The sequence below is a fragment of the Notamacropus eugenii genome, chromosome 1 (genome assembly GCF_028372415.1).
Source record: "Notamacropus eugenii isolate mMacEug1 chromosome 1, mMacEug1.pri_v2, whole genome shotgun sequence".
NCBI lineage: Eukaryota > Metazoa > Chordata > Mammalia > Diprotodontia > Macropodidae > Notamacropus > Notamacropus eugenii.
The window spans coordinates 639,632,270-639,657,199 of record NC_092872.1 but is presented as its reverse complement, the minus strand read 5'-3'; the positions used below and the strand labels follow the sequence as shown (position 1 = coordinate 639,657,199).

General features: G+C 37.4%; 1 protein-coding gene across 1 annotated transcript in view; it reads right to left on the bottom strand.

The window, feature by feature from the left end:
- Nucleotides 1–13,126, bottom strand: part of SERTAD2 (SERTA domain containing 2) — a 148,492-nt gene extending 135,366 nt beyond the window's left edge. The window contains exon 1 of the mRNA XM_072635408.1: nucleotides 12,506–13,126. The gene's annotated coding sequence lies outside the window, so the exon portion shown is untranslated. The remainder of the gene's footprint in view (nucleotides 1–12,505) is intronic.
- Between the last annotated feature and the right edge of the window lie 11,804 nt (nucleotides 13,127–24,930).

Below are 24,930 nucleotides of genomic sequence, written 5' to 3'. Positions count from 1 at the left end.
ATTATTTTCAAACATTCCTGTTACAGAAACTGTAGCAATCAAATTTCTCTATGGTAAGCCTAGATCCTCCTGAAAGCATCAAATGTTTAAAATTCAGTGACTGCTTCCAAGCCCTGGTTTGTCCTGGCTAAATAGAATGTTACATTTTTAAGTATAGTATTTTGCTTTATTAACTCCTTCACTGATACGAAAGAAAGTACTGTATTTGGACTGAAAGGACTTGGTTGGAACCTTTATTTTTTAGCATGTGATCCATGAATTCCCTGGGGGGCAAGGCCACAAGACCCTTTCAGGAGGGCTGCAAGGTCAAAACTATTTTTATAATAATACTAAAATGTTATTTCCTTATTAAAATATCACTCCCTTTTCCAGTTACGTATCTGTGTGAAGCTGGATTTTCTTAATATACTTCAATAAAAACAACACATCGCAACAGACTGAATGCAGAAGCAAATAAGAGAATCCAGCTGTCTTCTATTAAGCCAGACAGTAAAAATATTTGCAAAAATATATAAAACAGTATCACTCTTCTTACTAAATTTTTTGTTTTGAAAGTTATTTTTCATTAAAAAATACATCATTTATGTTGACATGCAATGGATTTATTATTTTTAAAAAATAAATATTCTAAATTTATCCATTTTAATTTCTAACATGATAAATATTGATAGATATCCACATAAACAAAAGCTCTTTGGAGTCCCTAATAATTGCTAAGACTATAAAGGAGTCCTGAGACCAAGTCTGAGAGGTACTCCTCTCCTCTAATCTCTGCTTTGCAATTTACAACCTGTGCAAACTTGAGCAATCCAAAGCAAAAGAAAACATTCATTAAGTGCCTCCTGCTTTTGAGCATGGTGCTGGGCACTAGAGATGCGAAGTAGTGTTTGTTCTCAAGGAGACTGTAGTTTACTGGGGATCATAACCTAAGTCGGTAAAGAGAATGCTAGCAATGCAGCTCAGAGAAGGGGCAGCAAGGGAGCCTTCCCATAGGAGTTGGCACCAATGCTAAGGCTAGAGGAAGGCAAAGATTCTAAGAGGCAGAAATGAGGCAGGCACTCATTCCAAGCATGCGGAGGCTAAGGGAGGGGGGAGGGAAAGTGGAGAGAAAGACCAGTGCAAAGTCACAGAAGCAAGAAGGAGATGAAAGGCAGAGTTTGGCCAGTTTGGTTGGAATGTAGAACATGGGAGAGGGGGTAGCGTACAACCTGAAATGAGTCTGGAAAAAGGGAGGATAGAGCCAGAATATGAAAAACTCTAAATGATGATAAGGGAAGTTTGTATTTTATCCTCAAGGTAACGGGAAGTCATGGAAAGTTCTTGTGTATGGGGCTCATGCTTGTGCTAGAGGAAGATTATTTTGGTAGCGGTATAGAAGACAGAATGACCTGAGAGGGGAGAAACTAGAAGTCATGATGCAAATTAGGAGGTTGTTAGATTAGTCCAAGCCAGAATGGCCTGAACTCAGGTAGTGGTCATGTGAGTGAATGAAAGAGAGCAGACTTGAGATCTATCATAGTAGGATGAGTAAGACTCAACAACTGAATGAACATATTGGATGGGGGATTGGACTAGGTGACTTCTAGAGTGCTTTTCAGCTCTAAATCTATGAGGCTATAGAATGAGCACAATCACTTCAACTCTGAGTGGTTTGCAGATAGTGATATAAAAGAGACACTTCAGAAAACAGCATGTTTGCAATTAGTCAGAGACTTGATAAGTAATGAAAATGTATTGCAATTTTTTTCTGAAATAAGAGTAGATGGTTTTGAAATAAAGTATAAAAGAATAATTTAACAGGTCAGTAGAGATCAATGAAGTAAATTTGTCCAAATCAAGGCTCAATTAAAACGTTACATAACAGAAATAGACAAGGAAGTAAAAAGGAAAAGAAAAAGCATTTATTTATACAATGTTGTATGCCAGGCCCTGGGCCACAGTTTATACATACCACTATACCATGTGCACAGCAGCAGATGTATGGATTTCAAAAGGAAGATAATTTGATTTCATTTGTCACCTAACCCAAACCTGAAATAATTTACTGTAGGATTTCCATGAAAACTGGCAAATGTTTTCTTCTCATTAGTATACAGCAGAAATTTTAAGTAGGACTTCAACATAAACAAGAAAGGCAATATTATTTGTACAATACTCCACAAAACAAAACAAAATCACTGTGTTGGCCAAATAAAACTGATAAACTGGAATATAAACTCTTCACTTTGGAATCACAAACACAATTCAATTCCACAATTATGTGTGTGCGTACTATGTGCAAGGTTGTGTGTTAGGCACAGGCACTACTTAAGACAAAAGCAAAATAGTCCTTGAACTTGAATCCATTGCCTCGTAACACATATAAAATCTTTTAATTTTAGAATTTTATAACTTTGAGGATGTAATATTTTACCATAAAACTTTTCATGTATTGCTTCTTCATCTATAAAATAACATTATGTAAAACTCACATAATTTTATTAGGTAGAATTTAACCCCCCTCAAGAAACCAAGCTGTCCTATTGTTCATTTTGATGTTTGCAATTATCTGTTTCTTAGTTATTGTCAAATTCTATCTATATTATATAGGTCAAAGACAACATCAGCTTTCATTATAATAAACCAATCTGGTTTATTTTCTACATTTTATTGCCACAGTTTTCCATATTTTAAAATCATCTAAACAATTAAGCTAATAAAACAACAAAATGACATTAAATATATTGCCCTATCAATCACTTCCATTTTACCTGTATAAGAGTATAGAATTATTAATATGCATGTAAAACAATTATTATAATCAAGTACTATAAATATACTTATGTTCTTTAAACTATGAACATAGCAATACCAATAACCATATGAGAACAATTCTTTCTTAATTGCTAAAGGACCATTTATTTCAAAGTACAATTTAAGGAAAATTCTAGTTTACAACCAACATTTGGTCTGGTCCATTAGGGTCAAAGATTTAGAGAAGAGTTCTTTGAGATCATCTATTCTGATTGGCTTATTTTCACAGTTGGGAAAACTGAGACCCAGGAGGTTAAGTGGTTTGTCCAGGGTCACACAGATAATAAGTGGCAGAGACAGGATTTTAATCCAAAGACCTATGACTCCAAGTTTAGCACTGTACCATGCTGCCTTGTTAAAAGTCAGAAAGTCCTTTATATTTTCATAGTAATTATAAGACAAAAGTGAATTTTAGAAACTATCTAATCTAAATCTTTTATCTTAGTTTTAGAATCCAGGACCAGATCCAGGCAATATTTGTGGATGTAAGTCAAATTTTTTTCCTCAATTCTACCTTCCTCATTCCTAATACCCATAAAAACTTATTTCTAAAAAGTTTTTTGTTGTTGTTTTTTGATGTTCTTGCTTGCTGATAGCTGATAGCTAACTAATTTGACACAAGTCTATGTTGATGCATTTCACTCCTCAGATCTATTTTGACAGAGGTTTTCTGGACACAGTACCTTAACTGAAAGAAATGATCCTATATCAGGAATTTCAGATAGTAGGTTGAGCAGCAAGAACATTTTAAGGTAGGACTTTCAGTAACCCTCAAATCACATCATATATGGCACCATACCAGAATACCCTTCCTCTGTGGTCTAAGTACCAAAGAAAGCTCAGAAAAAAGTTCCTCATGAAATGCTTCCAAAGAGTTTTTGGTTCATAAAATTTGGAATTAATTTTGCTATTTTAAACTTCTCACATATTGACTCCAACAGTAAAGAAAATTCTTAAACATATCATAATAAGCAATATTCAACAAAATTTAAAACAACACATAAAGATAAATGCATATATAAAATGTATACAAGATAAAAATAATACATCAAAATAAAGGAGAAAAAGTAAACTGTGCCTTTAAAAGTTCAATATGCTAGATGGTTTTTACTAAGTGAGAAAGGAAGTCTGCTTAAAAATTACGCTAAGAGTCATAAGGAAGAAAGCCTTGTGCATAATAGAATCTCCAAATGAGAACTTAAACCTCCAATTCCATAAATTCCATTTTGTGTCCTATCACTTAGGACTGTTCCAATAAGTTTTGTAGGGCAAAAGTTCTCCATGTTTCCATTCTCCAAATGTGGCCAAGTTGTATCTATTTCCTGCCTAAGTCTTACATTCCTGATGTAAGGTATTTAGGTCAATAACAACTCATGAAATGGGAGAAAATTCAAGAAGAGACAATGCTAATAGATTTAATATCTGTAATTAAAATTTGCCTTTAAAATAGAATGTATAAAATCCAAAATACAAGTTTAATCCTAACATATTTTTGTCTCTCACAAAATAAGAATGCCCCTCAGAAAAAAAATTTAGGGGAGGCTGTTTGCACTCAGATAAAGTGGAGAACTTTCTACCTAGATACCTTGTCATGTGGAGTGACAAACATTGAAAATAAATGTGAAAACTTCATCACCGTTTTTATTTAAATCTAGAAAAAGAATCTAACTCTATGATTCTTTATGTATATTTAAATAAACATTCAAAATACTCACTAAAGCAAATGTTACTGGGACACACTATGCAATTTGTTCTCAATATCCTTAATATTTTTAATAATCATAATGTTTTAATAGTCATAACACCTATTCTAAAATTTTTAAATATAATTCAAAAACTTCTTTCATTGTTCCAAAAAACAGAAGTGAATCAGAAACTTTTATATATACATATTACAGAGAAGATAAGTACAGTATCTACTGCCTTAATGTGATCATGTATAAAGAGTTATATACAGGTGCCCATCAGGGTTAACTCTAAACAAAACTATTAAGTAAATGAAATTTATCTCCAAGGAACTTTCTCTTACTACCAAGATTGTCCTACTATTTTTCCCCTTTCTCTTTACCTCTATCAAAACATACTTACTCTGAATCCTAAAGTCCTGCTTTTTGCTTTCCAAAGCCTAAATAATGCAATAAAAATATCTAATCTATGCTCATGTGCTACAAATGGGCACTAATATGTTAGACATATTTTTTTTGCAATATCTTTCTAGAGTTTCTTAACTCCCCCAAAATAACTCTAATAATGAAAATGTCAAGAGTCATAGCAAAGACTTCAGTACCAAAGAGCAGATGATAATAGTTCACCATACTGACCTAAAAGCTAGGCTAATCAGCTGGGTAGTTAGCATATAAGTTTCATTCTACCCACCCCCTCAACATGGCACATCAATATAACCCACATATGGACTCTATGCCTTTAGTTTTTCCTATACATGTATCTTGTTTCCCAACAGATTAAATACTCTGAGGGTGAGGACCAATTTATACTTCAGCATAGCAGGCACTCAAATTTTTGGTGAATATGATGCAATGCTACAATTTCCATTCATGAGATAAACTTTGAAGGGAAACACTATGAGTTAAGATTTTTTTAAAAGAAGTACACAGACTTCCCAATAACAGAACCCACTGAAAACATGGCCTAGGCCTATGTATACTGGGCTAACACAAACTGCAGATTTTCTTTTAATTGCACAATAATGCTGAGGTGGCTATATTCCCATGGTAAAATTTTCACACTGTGGTACTTTTCTCAGCTCCTGTCACAAGGAAAACAAAACAGCAGGAGGAAACAACTTCCAAAGAATAAAGTATAAAGAAAACTAAGAAACTTCGATCCACGTCCACTATGAGGTTTTTCCAGAGTTCATGAATGTGAGATGATTCATGTCTTCTGGTGGAAACAATAGGCAGTTTTACTGTATTCCATGATTTACAACCCAAACCACGATAATGTTTGTGAATTTTAATGGCATTTTGTTTTTAAGAGCTGATACTTCTTTTACTCTAATCACAGGATGTGACACACACACACACACACACACACACACACACACACACACACACACACACACACACATATATACACATTCCATTCCAGGATATCTTTAATTGATAGGAAGTTTTCCTGACATCAAACCCAAATTTGCCTGTCTTGCAAACCCATTGCTCCAAAGTTATCCCTGCTGAGGCTTAACAGAACAAATCTATGTCTTTTTCCACACCATAGCCTCTCAAATACCTGAACACTGTTATAATGTCCTTCCTGGATCTTTTCTTCTCAGAGTAACCCTTTCTATATGCTAACCTCCTCTGAAGTCAAGAAGGTAGCAAGAGATGTACAAAAATGTGGCAAACATCTTCAGTCAGTTCAGGTTTTAGGAAGTAGTATATCTCAGGAAATCTGATACTTAAGTATCAGTGATGCCAAGAGGCAGTTTAACTAATATTATATTAACAGCAACGTGGGATGTGTATTTCCTACATTAGCAGAAAATGTATTTTGTTAAATAAATTCTTCAAATTCAAAACTCTGCCCCTCTTCAACTTCTAGTCAGAGTTGCCTGGAACATTAACTGGTTAAATGACTTGCTCAGGGGTCACAGAACCAGAATATGCCAGAGGCTGGCCTTGAATCAAGGCCTTATTGGTTTGGAGGACAGTTCTCTTTCCACCACACCATGCTGCTTCTCAGAAAAATTGGGGTTGATATGTATTAGGACTCAGAGAACTTTCATGTAAACCTTCTTTGCTTCAATTCAGGTGTATTTTATTTCCTTTCACTTTGAAGGTAAAAGGAATCCTAGGTATTAAATCCCAAATATTAATATATTTGACAAATATATTAAAGAAATCAATATATTTAACCTGGGTTTGAATTAAAACAATGGAAAAAAATAAAACTGTTTGCTTTCACCAAATACCATGAATCATTCCAACAATGCCAAATGGAGGAAAACCTCACAGTGGATATGGTCTGAAATTTAACCTAGTTGAAGGGACTTTTAAAAAACTGATATTTATAACTCTACGTCCTATTCCTATTACCAGTGACATATTAACAATATGGTCACCGTAACAGGCCAGATTCATGGAACTGTGCATGGTGGCCAACAATCTTAGATATTTTGAACAATCTCAGAGAAAACTCAGAAAAATGAGTGAAGTTTTCAATAATAAGCTGGATTAGTAGGAAACAGAGAACATAAACTGGTGTACTATGACTCGTTATTACTTCAGATGAGTTTTGTTTTGGTTTTACCCAAACAATTACTTTTAAAATTATATGAAAAATCAATGCACAGCTAATCTTTTGAAAGCAAATTTTTTACATATAAGAGGCACTGAAAATCAACTACACAAAACACACTCAAATGTCACTATTACTTTAGGTATGAGACAAAACCAAACATAAAACAGATTTAGGAAACATGAGTGACTAAAGGGGGGGAGGGGTGTCACAAGCCAAAACACAAAGAGCATTCAGAGAACAATGGGAGATACTGCAAAAAAGAAACAAACTCAAAGAAAGTAGAGAGAACTGGAAATGGAAGTGGAATTAAGTGAATAGAACTGAGTAATTTGAACAAAATAGATTTTCAAACACTTTCAAATATGTAGGTAATTATATAAAATATGTTAAAAGAAAAATGAAACAATTATTATACATAATACTATAATAATGTAAAGAATCTATATATCAATACGGATTTGGATAATAAGTAAAATCAGAAATCTGGAAAAAATCTGATATCAGTATTAATGAATTTTGGCTTGTTAATGGTTCAATGACTTAAGAAAAAATGGAAATTGCATAGATAAACTGCTCTCTGCTTCAAATAGGAGGTTCTGAAGCAGAGAGCAGAGTTTACGCAACTACAGTTTTCTTCTTCATATATATATATACACACACACAAAAATACTAATTATATATATTATATATTTATGAATTAGTTTCTAAGTTCCTATTCTTTATTTCTCTTCTTTCTGAGTGGTTCCCATTATAAGCTACATTTTCATTTTCACACTGAAAAAGGATAGTGACAGAAAATGAAGGATCACAATAATACTTTAACTAGAACCTCCTCCTTTTGACCTTTTCAAAGCCCCTTAACTATCTAATGCATACCAGAAGACAAAAAAGTAGTTTGTAAAATAATACAGAACATTAAAGCCTTAAAAGTAGTAAGACATAAACTTCAGAGTGATTAGAGTCATATTTCTAAGCTGGGCATGTTTTCTAGGCAGCACAGTGTTCTGAACTAAGTTCTGGAATCAAGAAGGCCTGGAGTCAGGGACACTTGAGTTCAAATTTGGCTTCAGACACTCACTAGCTTGAAATCTTTGCGTAAATCACTTAAACTCTTTCTGTCTCAGTTTCTTTAGCTACCTCTTAGGATTGTTGTGAGGTTCAAATAAGGGAATATTTGTAAAGCGCTTGACATAGTACCTGGCATATAGTGGGTGTTTAATAAATGCTTGTTTCCTTCTGTACTTTTTTTTCTTGAATTGAAGAAGTCATAGAACTTTAGAGCCAGAAAAACTAAGTAAACTGGAGAGTCATACAAGTAAGTATAATTTGGTCATTTCAAGTTGCATATGATTAATTTTCCACTTTTGTGAACTTTAGATTTATTGCTGCACTAAATTGGATCATTTGAGCACTTTTTACTTACAATGTAAATACATGCAAAAGCTTTATAAGCCTTTACATAATCAAAGCTTACTGTGCTTGCCAGTATAATGTGGTACAGTGGAAAGAGTAATGAATTTAGAGTGAGAGGATCAGGGTTCAAATTCTGCCTGCCACTTGTAATAATCACGTGAGGCTGAAGTGCTTAACCTCTCTGGTCCTCAATTTCCCAATTTATTGCAGTTCTTCATTTCAGCTCCTTCCTATCTCCATGCCTTTGCACAAGCTGTCCCAACCCAGGCAGCTGGTCCACAGCACTGGACCTGTGGTCAAGAAGCCCTGAGTTCAAATTCAGCGTCAGACACTTAATTAGCTGTGAAACCCTGGGCAAATTATTTAAACCCTCTCTTTGATTCTGTAAAGAAAATTTCTAATAGATAATAGGAAAATTAATGAAAGTGAAAACCAAAAACCTATTTCTAGATGCCAATAATTGTACTTACCTAGCATCGTGCCTCTTTCAAATGCTTTTCAGTAAATACTAAGTACATCACATCTTTCTTTATAACTGAGGGAAGCACTATTCCCTCCCCCCCTTTTCAAATGGGAATAAAGGTTAAGAGTCATATTCAAGGTCATTTGGAAATAGATCTGGAGTATTTTGACTTTCAGTCTACTCAGTTGCTACTAGTAGGCCAAACAGATATTATAGTATAGTTTCTTCCTATAATCTCTAATAGACTGTATAGTTATAAATTTTCTGAGTATCATAAAGTACAAATTTCTCAAATACAAAAATAAAATAAAAAATCACAAACTCTAAAAAGGTCATTTATAACTCTCCATCAAATCTTTCTTGATCATAAACATTATTTTTCATCTGAGCACTTCAGACATGGTGGGAGACCAGCATATACCTGAACAACTTCATAGGAAACAATGTTATGCCAATATCATGCCCAGATGCATCATCTGAACAAGTGACCTACACTTTGTGTTCTGCAAATAAACAGGGTCATCAGAAATACAACTGCAAGACTCAACATTGAAACAGCTTTCATGATGACCTGTGTCATTTTTAAAAGCTCTTCATTTTTGGAAATTTTTAAAACTCCTTTACTAAAGAGAATGTCTTTCTAAATGAAGAGTTTAGCCAATCAAACTGGTGTATATTCAGAGAGTTGATGATGAACACATTTTCCATGTATGTTAAATAATAAAATAGGTCTACATTTAAAAAGCACCATCTGAGGCATATTGCAATAAATTCTAATGTCCAACACTTCTGATAGAAATTACCATTAGCCATTTGTCACTATAACTTTTTTCTTTCTTAAAATACACGTTTTGAATTTTATAACTTGTAGGTACATAGTAATTAGTTTGAATTTCATTAGTAAATTGAAAAATGACTTTGTAAATAAAAAAGAGTTGTGCCCCTCAATTTGGATTTCCTAAAAAAATTTATTTCTCTTAAAAGAACTATATCCTATTAAGCATGTTGTAAAGTTTACAGTATGACTGAATTTTATATTCATTTCCCTCTCTATTACATATTTATATTTTATTAAGATTGCTCATTATGAATAAGTTTTTCTTATGAAGGGAAAAGTAAATGAAGTACTAGTTTTTATATCCAAACAAATCCTTATGTAAATTATGTACGGAGTTCTGATGAGCTCTTGTCACTCTTAGTAGTAATAACAAAGTAACATCAATACTTTGGACGTTAAAAGAAAATTTAATTTATACAATTAAAATTAATTATAACACCTTAGTGAGTGATAGTAAATTTAGAAGTCTTACCAAAAATATAAGTGTCAAATGTCAAAGATGAACTTGCAGGTACAGGTTCTTGTAGTAATTGACAATTTTCAGATGTATCAATATATGTCATAATAGCATTTCCCCAAAATCTATTCTCCATAGAAAAAAAGTTGCAGTTCAAAACAAAACTGAGGACACTAGAATAATAGTAACTTTCTACATTTGAACTATAGCTCATTCAGCTAGTTGAAAATAAATTGTTAGACTGATAAGAGTATTATTCTATCATCTTATAAGATGACTATACTTCTCAGGTCATATAAGAACTTGAGAACAGAAGCACTGAATTCCACAACACACCTTTCATTAGGTTCAAAGCAGAAAAAACTCACAAAACTCATTCTCTTATTTTATTGGCACAAGTTATACTTCGAAAAGATAAAAATATTTAAAGGTAAAAATAGGTAATTTTCTATCAACATCCTGAGGGAAAAAAACAATGGTTATTTATTTCAGGCATACAAACATAATAAAAAACAGTACAGGCACAATTCATAAGGTGGGCAGAGTTAATGTTATTTTACAATAACATGCTTAATTCATTATACTAAAACCCATATTAACATTACAAAACCAAATATAAATAACTTAGCTGATCACCTAGTTGGAACACTTGTGATGTCGTCCTTGAAAATTTACCAATTATTCCATAAAACATGTTTCACCTAACATCTGCATTTTCAGAAGTCAATTAGTTAGGGTATATTTATCCTTTTAAGGAATCGGGTGTTTGGGTCAGGTAGGAACTATAGAGTTATCACAAAAAGATTAAAATACCTAAGAGCTTCTGAACTGTTTGCCCCACACACGTATTTTTTTAGTCTTTAAAGATTCTAAAATAAAAAAAAACTTAAAAAGCTAAAAAAAAAAAGATGGTATGGTTTATTTACAGTAACATTGTTACAATAATATTACAAGACTTCCACATATCAGCACCTTATTTCTAAAAACTTTTCTCACAGCACCATCATATTATTTACATAATCAGCAAAAACACTAGTATAATTCCATAGTGATGCATACTTTCTGTAAATATTCTCCTGATGGAATTTGGCAGATTTCCATGCAGGACTAACCTATTCTCTTAATTTCATTTATTAAAAACTTATTTTGACGAGCATGAAAATGAATATAGAATTAAACCACTGTGGTGTTTTGGATGCTTTTTCTGTTCTTTATCATTCCAAAACCTACTTTTATTTAACCCAATTTGAATCTTAGAGGCAGCTAGTTCAGAATTTGGTTAAAAAGTACTACCCAGCATAAAATAGCAAAAAAAGCTAGAAGTCTCAAAAGCATCAGAAGAAGTTGGCAGAGTATTTTTTCTTATAACTGTGACTTTTATCTTGCATTAGAGTATTAAGGGTATCTTTGCAAGTTAAATACGAAGGTATGTTACAGACAGATACATATCTTGTCTAACACTGAGGTCACTAAGAGCAAAAAGTCAAATAAATTTCTACTAAACTTATGTACCATCACTTCACGTGACAGGCTATCAAATACACCAAAGGAAAAATAGCAGAGGCATAAAACTCTCAGCATATGCAATTCATTCCACTGTATCTAATCACTAAGGAACTTAAATTTTGAACGTGCTGCAATATCTAGGCACATAATGGATGAGTGAAGAATGAAATCCCAAATCCGATTTTTTTACCCTACCGTTTCCAACAGGTTCAGATGAAAGACTTTCTATTCTTTACAGCTGTACGATTTACTAATTGTAATAGTGATAACAGCGCTAACAATAGCAAGACACTAAGATATGTCATTTAGGCAGTAACCTGTCTTTCCCCGCTCAGTCAAACCACGTTTTCCACAGAGAGGGGAGAAAATAACCTTTCTTCCTTCAGGTCCACATTGCATTCAATAAAAACTTCAAGAAAAATGGATTCCTTGGCTATTTTATCCTGTTTGTAATCAGCATGGATCACCAGATAACATCAGGTTAGCAGTCGCAGCTCACGAAGGCATCTTAAAGATATGAAGCATCCCACTAGGGTTGATTATTATAAATATCCTATTACCCTGAAGTCGCCTGGCAATACCTAGGAATACATTAAGAATGATGAACGGGGTGGGGGGAAGGAAAGAGAAGAGGGGGGGAGTTACCTCCTCAAATTCATGTAGGGCAAGAAACCTCCAAACCCACAACGTGATCTCTACCCTCCCCCCACAAAAAAAAAAAGTGGACCAGCTACATTTTGAAGAACCCAGAGGACAGATACGGTCTGGTACTCACCCTTCTCTGAAGAACTCTACTCCAACACTGGGAGGGAGGGCAGGGAGGGCAGGGTGTCTGGCCGGCTGAAGGGGGTGGATGTGTGCAGTGGGGGTGTCGGTGCGTCAGTGGAGTTTGGGAAGGGAAAGGTACTTAGTAGAGAAGGCGATGGGGGGGTGGGGATGGGGAAAAGAAAATAAAGTCCAAGGGAGAAATAGACTGCGAGGGGAAGGGGAGAAGGTGGGTGGAGGAGAAGGGGAAAGAGTGACCCTTTCCCCAAAATAAACCACCCACCACCACCACCCCAGGAGGAGGGTAATAAAGGAAGGAAAAAGAATAAACGTTGGGTCAGTGACTCTTTAAGAAAAAAAAGGCTGAGAAAGGAACAAGGAGCAGACTTTAATGGGAAGCCCGGGCTGGCAGGGAGGCAGCGAGCAGACGCTTTCGCTCTATCCCATCCCTTTGCAGTCCCCGAGCAGAGCAGGAGGCTGGCTGAGGGGGAAGTTGCTGCCGCTCCTGAGCAGGAGGATACACTGTAACAAGTACAGACAGCCAGCCATGGATCAGAGGGGAGCTGGGAGCGGCGGCGGCGGCGGCGGCCGAGGCAGCGGCGGCGGCAGCAGCAGCAGCAGCAGCAGCAGCAGCGAGCGGCGCTGGCGGCAGCAGCGGCGGCGGCGGCGGCGGGCGGCAGCACCGCCTGCTCGGCTAGCACAAGACATTTAATTGGATTGATGGGTTGTGCAGTGACTCACAGACTTTACTGAGTCGTACAGCAGTCCCCGCCCAGCTGGACAGGGAAGATGCTGGGAGGGGAGGGGAGGCGGAGGAGAAGGAGGGGGGTGGGGAAGAGGCTGAGGAAGATCCGTGAGAGGAGGGGAAGGCGCTCGATCGCCCCGACCCAGGGGCGAGGCGTTGGAGGGCGGGGTGTGTGAGGTGGGGGGGGAGCAGGACGGAGACGCCCAATGGCCGAGCCCGCCCTGGGGACGGACGCGAGCTGCGGCCAATGGGCGTGCCGCTCCCTAAGCGGCCGGCGTCACCCCCGGTCCAATGAGTCTTCTGAGGACACTGCCGCGAATTTGGGGGTGGGGAGGGAGAGTATGAGAGTTGGGGGGAGGAGGGGTGGGTGGACGTTGAGACTGAGGAGGGGTGAAGGAGAGAGAGAGCAGAGGAACCCCTTTCTGCTGGTGGGCGGCTCTCTTCTCTTCCCCCCCACCATGTGCTGCCTCCGCCAATCGGAGCGCTGCCAGGGAGGTGACGGGCGTACTGATGCGGCCAATGAAAAGGAGGGGGCGTAGGCCTGGGAGCCAGAGAGGAAGGAGGAGGCGGGTCTACGCCCCTCCCCCTCCCCTTCCCTCTTCGTTTGGGTTGGTCACGCAAATAACTGTGTGAGGGTTGGGGCTGCCGGGGAGGAGCAGAAGAAGGGAGCTGGGGCTGCTGGCTGCGTGACAGAGATAGGGACTGACTGTGCTGCCGACTCGGAGCAGGGAGGAGGGAGGAGGAGGAGGAGGAGGAGGAGGAGGAGGAGGCAGGCCACTTACTCAGCGCGCAGAGCTGCTGGTGCTGCCGCCGCCGCCTCCCCCTGACTGGGGAAAGAAGTCCCCCAGGCCCCTTCCGGCGGCCCCAGGACCCGGTGGGCTGCGGGATGGGAAGGGAAACATTTTTAAAAATCCACAAACTTTGGCCCAGATCTGGGTTGTGCAGGAGAGGGTGTAGACGACCCTACTCAAGTGTCGGGATGGTTTGACAAGGGGTTGGGGGCGGGGGGGCTGCGCCACCTTTCCCCTTATTTTTTTTCGTTAGGAGTCAGGTTTAGGGCAAGTTCTAAATACACACATACACATAGACACACGTGCATATATGTAGATGCATGTATACACACGCACACGTGTGTGTATACACACAGACATGCACACACACACCTTATTTCTGTTTTAATTTCTGAAAAACCTATTCTCCTTTAACTCCATCGATCACGGCGGTGAGGGGTGACCCTGTCCTGGCCCTTACCGCCCCCCACGCCAAGAAACCTTTCCCTTCACTCTGCATCTCTCCACTGTCCCCACTTTGCCCCCACTCTCTTCCCTCCCCCCCCATCTTCTCTACCTTGCCCTTCTACGCTGGCAGCAGCGATGATGCACACCCATTGGATCCTCTGCTCCTTAGCTGTCTGTTCCCAGGAGCCATGGCTTTTTTCTATTTCTTGGCTACTATCCAGCAGTCATCTCGCAGGCCTTAACCCTTTCCATGCCTTTGAACTATGAAGAAAGGAAACGCTTTAGGTCAGCAAGGGGAGAAAAAAGCAAAAAAAACCCAACTACCACCATTACCACCACTGCCAGGTGAGGTTCTGGCTGGGTACTAAAACTTGTTCTACATAAACCAAAGAAAGAGAAATCAGAAATCACACCTGCTGAAAATGGAAAGGGCTGTTTTAAAAGAGCCCTTCAGAAGGACCCAAATCAGTGTGTGTATGTGTGTGTACAGATCAATCAGGTTTATTAACCAGTGACTTGATTTTCTGCTTGTAGAAAAGTCACTCAGTTTCTAATATGGTTATTGAATATATTGAAGAATGAGAAATATCTAATATGGTTATTGAATATATTAAATGTGAAATATATTAAAAATAGGTTAAAGAATGAGAAAAGAAATCCAAATTTCAAAAAACTTTTTTTCCCTTTCCCCTGAGATTGTTTCATAGCATAGGTAAATATGACATCAGAAAGTTTTCTATAGAAATATTTTACTAATAGGGGCTAGGTCCTGTAATTTCATTAGTGTAAGAAACTCCTGGGAGAGCAAATTTCCTCTTCCAATGGAGGCTGGCTCTTTTGCAGTTTAGGATAGTAGAGACTTTGAATTGACTTGCCAAGGATCATATAGCTAGTATGTGTCAGAAGCAAGTCTTGAACCTATGTCTTTGAAATTGTCTCTCCACCATGCTACACTGTATCTCTTGTATTAGTACATAAAATATATAGTGTGTATGTAATACATGGTAAATACACTATATAGTTGTATAGTTATGCCTTCTACCTAAAGATCTCTATTAGAGTTAGGCGACCTAAAGCACAGTTGATCACAAGACAAATTTTTGATGACACTCTACTATTTGCCAGTATAATAGCTAACATTTATATAATGTTTTTAGGTTTGCAAATTTCTTTTCATCTTCATAACCTTTTGAGAGATGTGCTATTATTATCTGCATTTTATAGATGGAGAAACTGAGGTCCAGAGAGGTTAAGTGACTTGTCCAAGGTCACATTGCAAAGTATCTGAGGCAGAATTTGAACCCAGGTCTTTCTGACTTCAATTCTAGTGCTCCCTCCACTTCAATAGGCTTTTTCTATTGCATATCTTTTTCATATTCTACTCTCTTATTCCCTCCCTCTTCTTTTTATCTGTCCATCAACAACTTGCTTTGTCTTTTCTCTCCTCTCACCCCCATTTTTCCTTTCCTCTTTTTTTCTTCCTTTCCTCTTGACTAGCAATGGCAACTATCAGTTAATTCTAGGCAAAACGGTGAAGTTGACAAAATGTTTCTTCTCTTTCCTGGGTGGGTTCCCACAGTTCTATTTTAAAATGAAATTTAATATAAAAATACTTCATATATAGTATTATTCTCAAGATTTTAGTTTACTAGAGACATATGGCATAGCATAGACCATTTTAGTCTTATGCCCCTCACACTAGCTGCCTCCCTTTCTTCCCTTTAAATATCTTTTTTCCCATCCTCCTTCTCCTATATTTAGGTACAGTAAGACACAAATAGAAGTCAAAATGTGATTTTAGTTTGAGGGAAAAAAATGAGAGCAATTGAGGAGGGACAGTTCAGGCAGCAAGAAAGATGAGAGTGAGAGAAGGAGTCAAAGAGAAAGGGGTATGAACAGAAAGAGATTAGGGAAAAATGCAAAAGGAATAGAGGTCTTAAAGTCAAGAGAAAATTGAGAGGCCATCTGTCATGATCTCCCTCTTCTCCCATATGTGGAGAGGCCAGCACTTTTGTGTTGGATGGAAAGCAGAACCAAAGGCAGTGATTCTGTTGCTGGGAGAGTGGGAGGATGGGGAGTGGGGCAAAGGTTGCTAGCCTCTTTCAGTCTTCTTGATCCTATCCCAGCTCCTGTAATTTGCATAGAACATGAGGGAGTCATGATGGAGGGTAGAAAGCAATCTTCCTACCACCACTTTATTCAGTTCCTTTGCAGTTTCTAAGTGCAGCCCTGGAAAATAATTTGCTAGGACCAGCTGTACAGTAGGAATTAAAAAAAGAAACTTTAAGACCGTAACTCAGATAAAAATTGAACTGAAAGAGTCCAAAGGAATGTCCATGGACTACAAAAACAGCTGAGTGACAGAAAATTCTAGCTTGGCTGAGAAAGCAGTTAACATGATGATTTCACCACAGGATATCAGTGGCTCTCTAGCTTCAGAAATGTGAGTTACTCTACCATGCATGTGCCCTAGCCACAAAGAAGGATCTCTGTATGTGCCCTTTTTCACATGTTAACTGCACATATTCTCTCCATACGCATGGTATTGTAACCTATGTGAGAGATGATGCTACCATGTTTAGGGGATCAAGTTTTCATCCACACCTTGCTATGCTGTTTGACTCTATGTCTTTTGCATTTAATGCATGTGCTCTCTAGTTGGCTGGTAAAAGAAATATATCAATGGGGTTCCAAGGCCTATAGTGGTGGATTGGATGCTGGATACTGGCCTATACCCAAAACATGTGTCAGACCTGGAGTACTATTTGGGGCAGAGATCAGATTTTGGGGGTAGGATGTAGATGGCATGTCAATTCTATACCACAAAATTTCTTGACATCACCGTCCATTCTCCCTGGTTTGTTTTTGATGAAGTGGCCTTCTCCTTGCCAAGTCCAATGCCTCTGAGACCTTGATTCCATCCCCTTCTGAATCATCTAGTAACTTGTACCTTAAATTGTCCCTTCTTTCTCTCTAACCTTCAACCTCTCCCTAGTGGATAGCTTGCTAGACTTGGAGTCAGAAAGACATTCATTCAAATCCCTCCTCAGACACTCATCAGCTATGTAAGTGAGGGAAAATCACAACCTCTGTCAGTTTATTTCCTGATCTGTAAAATGGGAACCATAATACCTCACAGAATAGTATGAAGTTCAGATGAGATAATGAGATTTAAACCTTATATAAATGCTAGTCATTATTATTACTAAGAATTCTGTCTTTGCTGCTTACAAAGATGTCTAGTTCTTCCCCATCCTTAAAAAACCTTACTTGACTCTGTAAGCTATTTCTTAAACTATTGTTTCTCTTCCCTGTCACAGTTAAACTCCAAAAGCTGCCTACCATTCCTTACCTTTACATTCTCACCAATCATTCATATATTTGCATGTGTGTTCATTTTTTTAATGAACAAAAATTCACCTTCTCACCCTCCTACCCCAACCACCTCCCCCACCAATAGTTGAAGAAAAAAGAAAAATGAAACCCCTACAACAAATATAGACATACCTCAGAGATATTGTGGGTTCAGTTCCAGACCACCACAGTCAAGTAAATGTCACAATAAAGCAAGTCACATGAATTTTTTGGTTTCCCAGAACATATAAAAATTATGTTTACACTAAACTGTAGTCTATTATATGTGCAATAGTATCATATGTACAAAAATGTATATACCTTAATTAAAAATACTTTATTGCTTAAAAAAATTCTAACCATCATCAGAGCCTGTAGCAAGTTGTAACATTTTTGTTAGTGGAAAGTCTTGCCTCAACATAGATGGATGATGACTGGTCAGGGTAGCGATTGCTAAGTGTTGGGGTGACTGTGACAATTTCTTAAAATAAGACAACAATGAAGTTTGCTGTACTGACTGACTCATCCTTTCACTTAAATACTTATAGGTGATTGTAGGGTTATTAATTGGACTAATTTCAATATTGTTGCATCTCAGTGAATAGGTAGACCTGAGGAAAGGGAAAGAGAGAGGAACAGCTAGTCTGTGGAGCAGTCAGAACACACACACAACATTCATCAATTATGGGTTCTTGACACCCCAAAACAATTACGATTACATCAAAGATCACTGATCACAGATCACCATGATAGTAATGAAGTTTGAAATATTGTGAGAATTACCAAAATGTAACACATATATGATATGAGCATGTGTTATTGAAAATGGTACTGATAAACCTGCTCAATGCAGGGTTGCCACAAATCTTCAATTTGTAAAAAATGCAATATCTGTGAAGTGCAGTAAAGCAAAATGCAATAAAACAAGGTAAGTGTATGTGTGGTCAAGTAAAACAAATTTCTGCATTGGACATGTCCAAAAAAATGTCTCTTTCTGTACTCTGAGTCCTTCACCTGTTAGGAGGTGAGTAGCATGCTTTATCATTCATTGGTCCTCTGGAATCTTGATTGAGCCTTACAATGATCAGAGTTCCTAATTCTTTCAAAGTTGCTTGTCTTCATCACATTATTGTCGTTATTTAAATGTTCTGATTCTGTTCACTTCACTCAGCATCAGTTCATACAAGTCTTCCCAGATTTCTCTGAAACCATCCCCTTCATCATTTCTTATGTTATTCTTATGTTATTCCATCATTTTTATATACCGGAACTTGTTCAGCCATTCCCCAACTTATGGACACCATCTCAGATTCCCATTCTTTGCCATCTCAAAAAGAACTATATTTAACAGGTACTTAATTAGAATTTATTTTACTTAAGACCAATTCCCCTTTAAACTATCCTTCCTGTAATTTTTCTTTCCTCTATTTCCCCTCTCCCTTTTATTTCCCTGTTGAGTGAAATGTATTTTCCAAACTCAATTCTGTGTGTGTGCATTTTCTCATTCTTTGAACAGTTCAGATGAGAGTGAGATTCCAATGGCAGCTACTACCCTCCCCACTTCCTCCTTGTTTGTGTAGTTGTCAACTTACCCATGATGTTTATATGAGATAAATTTCCCTAACTTTCCTTTCCTTCCCCATCTAATGTATTTATTTTCTTGTCTCTTTCCACTCTTAATATCATCAAGATACAACAGAATAACTCCAAGGTTTTCTGTCTATTCTATGACCTCTGATGATGATAAGATTCAGAGGGAAAATATATCATCTCCCTGGATTAGAATGTAAGCATGTTATTTTTGTCCAGACCTTTATCATTGTGTATTCTTGTTAATCTTTTTTTATGTTTCTTTTAACTCTTGTGTTTGAACTTCTATGTTTCTACGCAGCTCTGTCCTTTTGATGAGGAATTCTTGGAAGTTCCTTATTTCATTAGAGGTTCATGGTTTCCCCTTGTGATTATAATTAGTTTTGCTGGTTAAGTTATTGCTAGGTGTAAGCTTTCTTTTTTCCTTTCCCTTCTGAAATATTGTATTCTAAACTCTCGCTACTGTATAGTGGTGGTTAACTGCCAAACCATGTGTGGTCCAGACTCTAGCCATTTGGAAATTGAATTCTTTCTGACTGCTTACCATATTTTTTTCTTTGACCTGGAAGCTCTGGATTTTGACTATGATATTTCTGGAAGTTTTCATTCTGGCATTTCTTTCAACAGATGACAGTGGGTTTTTTCTATTTCCATTTTGACCTCTAGTTCTAAGAAATCTGGGTAGTGTTCTTTTAAGATTTCTCAATAAATAATGTCTCAGGCTCTTTAGTGATTGATTTTTTGTCATGGCATTCAGGTAGTCCAATGTTTCTTCAGGTTTTTTCTACTTGATCTGTTTTCCTGATCGGTTGTTTTTCCTATGAGCTACTTCAGGTTTTCTTCTATTTTTTCACTCTTTTCACTTTGTTTTAATATTTCTTGTTTCATGGAGTCATTGCCTTGTATTTGGTTCATTCTAATTTTTAGGGAATTTGTTGCTTGACCCAGGTTTTGTATCTTTGATGCCAACCTATTAATTTCCTTTCCAGTTCTTCCAGAGCTCACATTTCTTTTCCATTTTTCCCTCTAGGACTCATTTTTTTTTTTACTAAAAACCCTTTTTTATCTCTTTTATTTAAGCTCTCTCTTCATCTGTTCTAGTACTTCTAGTTGAATTTGTGTCCAAGCTGTGTTTTACTTTAAGCTGTGATAGATGTTTTAGAGTTATTCTCTTTAGGTTTGTGTCATGTACCTCTGTCACCATAAGAGCTTTTTTCTGGTCTACTTCCTGAGTTCAGACTTGATGTTAGGACCAGGCTCTGCCACACTTCTGGAAGAAAAGTCTGGGTTGGTCTTGGTGCTACTTTCTTAAAGTATATTATTAAGTATGGTGTATTATTCCAGGATCTCAGGAATAATTCAGGCTGGGGACCAAAAGTTTTTAGTGCTCCCAAAATAGCCTCATCCAGGGCAAAGTCTTATTGCTGCCCCCCTGGTCAGAGCTTTGCAAGTTCCTGATTTAGGTTTGGGTTTGAGTATGAGTAGAATGCCATTGGACTCAGCTGCTATCAACTCTCTGGAAAGCACTCCCTTCGGTCTGGGATTTCTGCCTTCGAAATAACTCTACAGGCTTTATTCAGACTGGGCTAGAAGCTGGAGCTGACACCTTTCTCCGCTTCTAGGGTACAAGTATCACCACTATTGTTTGCTTTTGATCTTGTTCCTCCCAGCCTAGAACCTGTGGCATCTTCTTACCTCAGAATGCCACCCCTGAGTGTAGGTTCTTTTCCACATTCCACCCTGGATCTGTGACTGGGAACTGGATAGGGGACAGCAAAGTGGCCAGTTGGCATCTGCACCTTTAATAAGCCCTAGTATGGATCTGGGACCTTCTCTTACCCCATTGCACAGCCTCTCCCTACACAGTGGAGTGGTCTATACAAAGTGTTCCTGCCCCAGAATTTGCGGACCTCTGTCTCTTCATGCTGACATGGACTGGAAAAATTATTGTGACTTTTTCTTGGATTTCTCTATCAGTATTTTGTCTGATACATTTTCTAGATTTGTTTAGAATTTAGGGTGGGAGGAACTCACTGTATTGCCTCCAGCTGCCCAGTCATTTTGACTCCTCACCCATTTACTTTTTAACACTTGTAATATGATTTTTAGTCTTGTGATTTAATTGAAATTACTTTTTCCAAAGTTGCTAACAATCTCTTACTTGCTAAATCCATGACCTATCCTCAGTCTCCTTCCTTTTTAATCTTTCCACAACGCCTGCCACTATTAATCACTACCTCCTAAATACTATTTTCTTCCTATGTTTTTGTCATTCTACTTTTTTCTGGTTTTCCATCTACCTGTCTGACTGTTCTTTCTCAGTTTCCTTCACTGGTGATCCTTTATGGATCACCATCTATATTCAGTCACCAAAGCTCCATTCTGTGTCATCTTTTCTTCTATCTAAATGCTCTCTCTCTCTCTCTCTCTCTCTCTCTCTCTCTCTCTCTCTCTCTCTCTCTCTCTCATCATATTTCTCCTGGGCTCTAATTAATTATCATCTCTATGCAGAGGTCTTCCAGATCTCTATATCCAGCCTTGATCTTTCTCCTGCCTTCCAAATTAATCCATTAACAATCCTTTATTAAGCACTTACTGTGTGCCACTGCACTAAACACTGGGGAATATAAAGAAAAAACAAATCTGTCGTTGCCTATTTGACAACTCTACCTGGATGTCCTATGGCGGATCACCAACTCAACCATCAAAAAAGAACTCATCTTTTCTAAAAAATCCGCTCCTCTTCTACACTTTTCTATTTCATCCCAGTCATCAAGATTTGCAGCCTTGTCATAGGATCATAGATCTGGAACTGAAATGGACCTTAGAGATCATCCAGATCAGCTATTCTCAAACTTTTTGTTCACAGGCCCTTTACAATCTTAAAAATTATTTAAATCCCCAAAGATTGTATCTATCTTTATCATACTAGAAATGAACACATCTTAGTATTATCATAAAAATAATTTTGACCTTGTAAATCCCCTGAAAGAATCTCAGGAACCCCCAAAAGTCTCTGGACTACCCTTTGAAAATTACTGATCTAGACAAACCCTCTCATTTTACAGATGAGAAAATTGAGGCCCAGAGAAGTTAAGTCACTTGACCAAGGTCATACAGAGAGTAAGTAACAGAGGCAGGGGTTTAAACGAGAATTCTCTTCTATTACATCTAGTAGTCTTTTCCCTGTGTCATGGTGCTTTAACCTCCTATTTCTAATCAGTTGCCAAGACTTATTATTTCTATCTCCACAATATATCTTGCCTTTATCCTCTTTTTTCACACTCATGCAGCTTCCACCTAAGTTAAGACCCTCATCACCTCTCACTTGAAGTATTGCAATAGCCTCCTAATTAGATACCTGACTAACGAGCTCTTGCCCTTTCCAAACCTATATGATCTTCCTAAAGCATAAGTCTGACCAGGTTAATCCTCTACTCAAAAGTTTTCAGTACTCCCCATTGTCTCTAGGATAAAATACAAACACCCTTGTTTGTCATATAAAACTCTTCACAGTTTGGCAACTCTGTCTTTTCAGTGTAATTTTATATCACTCCCTTTGAGTACTTTATATATCAGTTAAAGTGACCTATTTATTGGCTGATCTTCAAACTCAGTTTTTCCACCTCCTTTCTGCTTCTATGCCTTTGTACAAGTCACCCCTTTATCCCCCACTCCCACCCTCAAGCCTACTTTCTCTTTACCTCTGCCTCTTACAATCACTAATTTTCTTTAAGGCTCAGCTCATGTGCTACCTCCTACAAGAAGTTTTTCCTTGTTAAATGTTCTTTCTTTTTTCGTGTTATTTACATGATCTAATACTTCCGTCCAGAAAATGTAATCTTCTTGGTGGCAGGAATTGTTTTTTCTTTCTTTTTAAAGTCTTATTGATGAATTTTGTTTTTTACATTACAGACATTTCCAGATTACTCTTAACCAAGGAAAGTTCTTATAACAAAATAAAACAATTAAACAAAATTAACATTATAGCAATTTCACCTGAAAGTTCATGCAATAATCCATACCTATAGCCATAACAACCTGTTTTTGCTTTTAAAAAAATAATAAAGATATATTTTTTCTTCCTCTCATTTCTACTTCATTAAAAAAAAGAGCAACAAATTCCTTGTGACAAATAAGCACAGCCAAGAAAACAAATCCTTTCATTGGCTATATATAGACACATGGATGTATGTGTCTATATACATATAGACACATATATATGTATATATATATACATACACACATTTATAGCACACACACATGTATGTGTATGTACACACATACATAACAGTGATTACCCTGACTCCCAATGCCTGAAAGCCAATTTTCTGCCATTGGCCACAGCATCTATGGAGGATGTTACAGCAATTGTAGGAGTGCCTTTCCCCTCTATTCCATTTAAGCTCTTAACAATCCAATTAGCTTTTACAAAGGAATATTTACTTCAAAGGAATAGCAAGAAAAAATATACAACATGGCCCCCCTCTGCCCCCGAGAACATTAGGGCATAATCTCCTCTTGTATTTTATGCTTTAGGGAGGGAGCTGAGATTAGGTTCATAGTTTTGCTCATTTCCTATATAATCCAGTCCCAAATTTCAAGTCCAAAGCTACCACCCATGAGTTTGAATCTCAGGTATCCTGATTTCTTGTAGTTTTCCTTCTGGGTACCTGGAATTCTTCTCTCAAGTTTGCCAGGCTCAAACTCTGGGGTACAGGGAGGTATTCTTCCACCTGCACTTAGAACTTAAAAGGACAGACAGAACAAACCAGAACAAAACCCCAATCTCAAACTTGTCTCAGGGCCACAGGGCAAAAGAGGGGAAAGGAAGAAGAGGTAGCCTTTCCTCTCACTTAGTCAGTTCATAGCTTCTATGTTGTGGGTGAACTTTACACCTTTCTGAATGGCAAAGAAAAGAAAGAGAGACTGTTCCAGGGTGGCAACTTTAATTACATGGTCTATTCTGGCTACACAGCAATTAAAAGAGGCTACTCCCCACTATGTGATAGGATTATATAGAATATATTCTTCCAGAAATTGGTCCCTCCATCTTAAGTGATCTGAGAATGCTCCATCACTTATATATGTGTGTATATATGTATACATATATGAATGTGTATGCATGTGTGGATTATATTATACACTCACCACACCAACATACATACACACATGTGTGCAAGTATGTGCATGTGTATTTGTTTCCCCCCATATTATTTCTCTATCAGGAAGTGCATAGTATGCTTCACCATTGATCCTCTGGAATCATGAATAGTTATTTCATTGATCAGAGTTCTTACAGCTTTCAAAGTTGTCTGTCTTTGCAGTGTTGTTCTTGTTGAATAAATGTTCTCCAGGATCTCCATATATTAGATACTTCATAAATACCTGTTGGATTACATCATTAGGAAGACAAAGAGAGGTTATATGAGGAAGAGAAAGAAATGTTTATTGAATTGAATTGAGAAAGGGGGATGAATGGTGGAGAAAAAAAGATAGACCATGTAT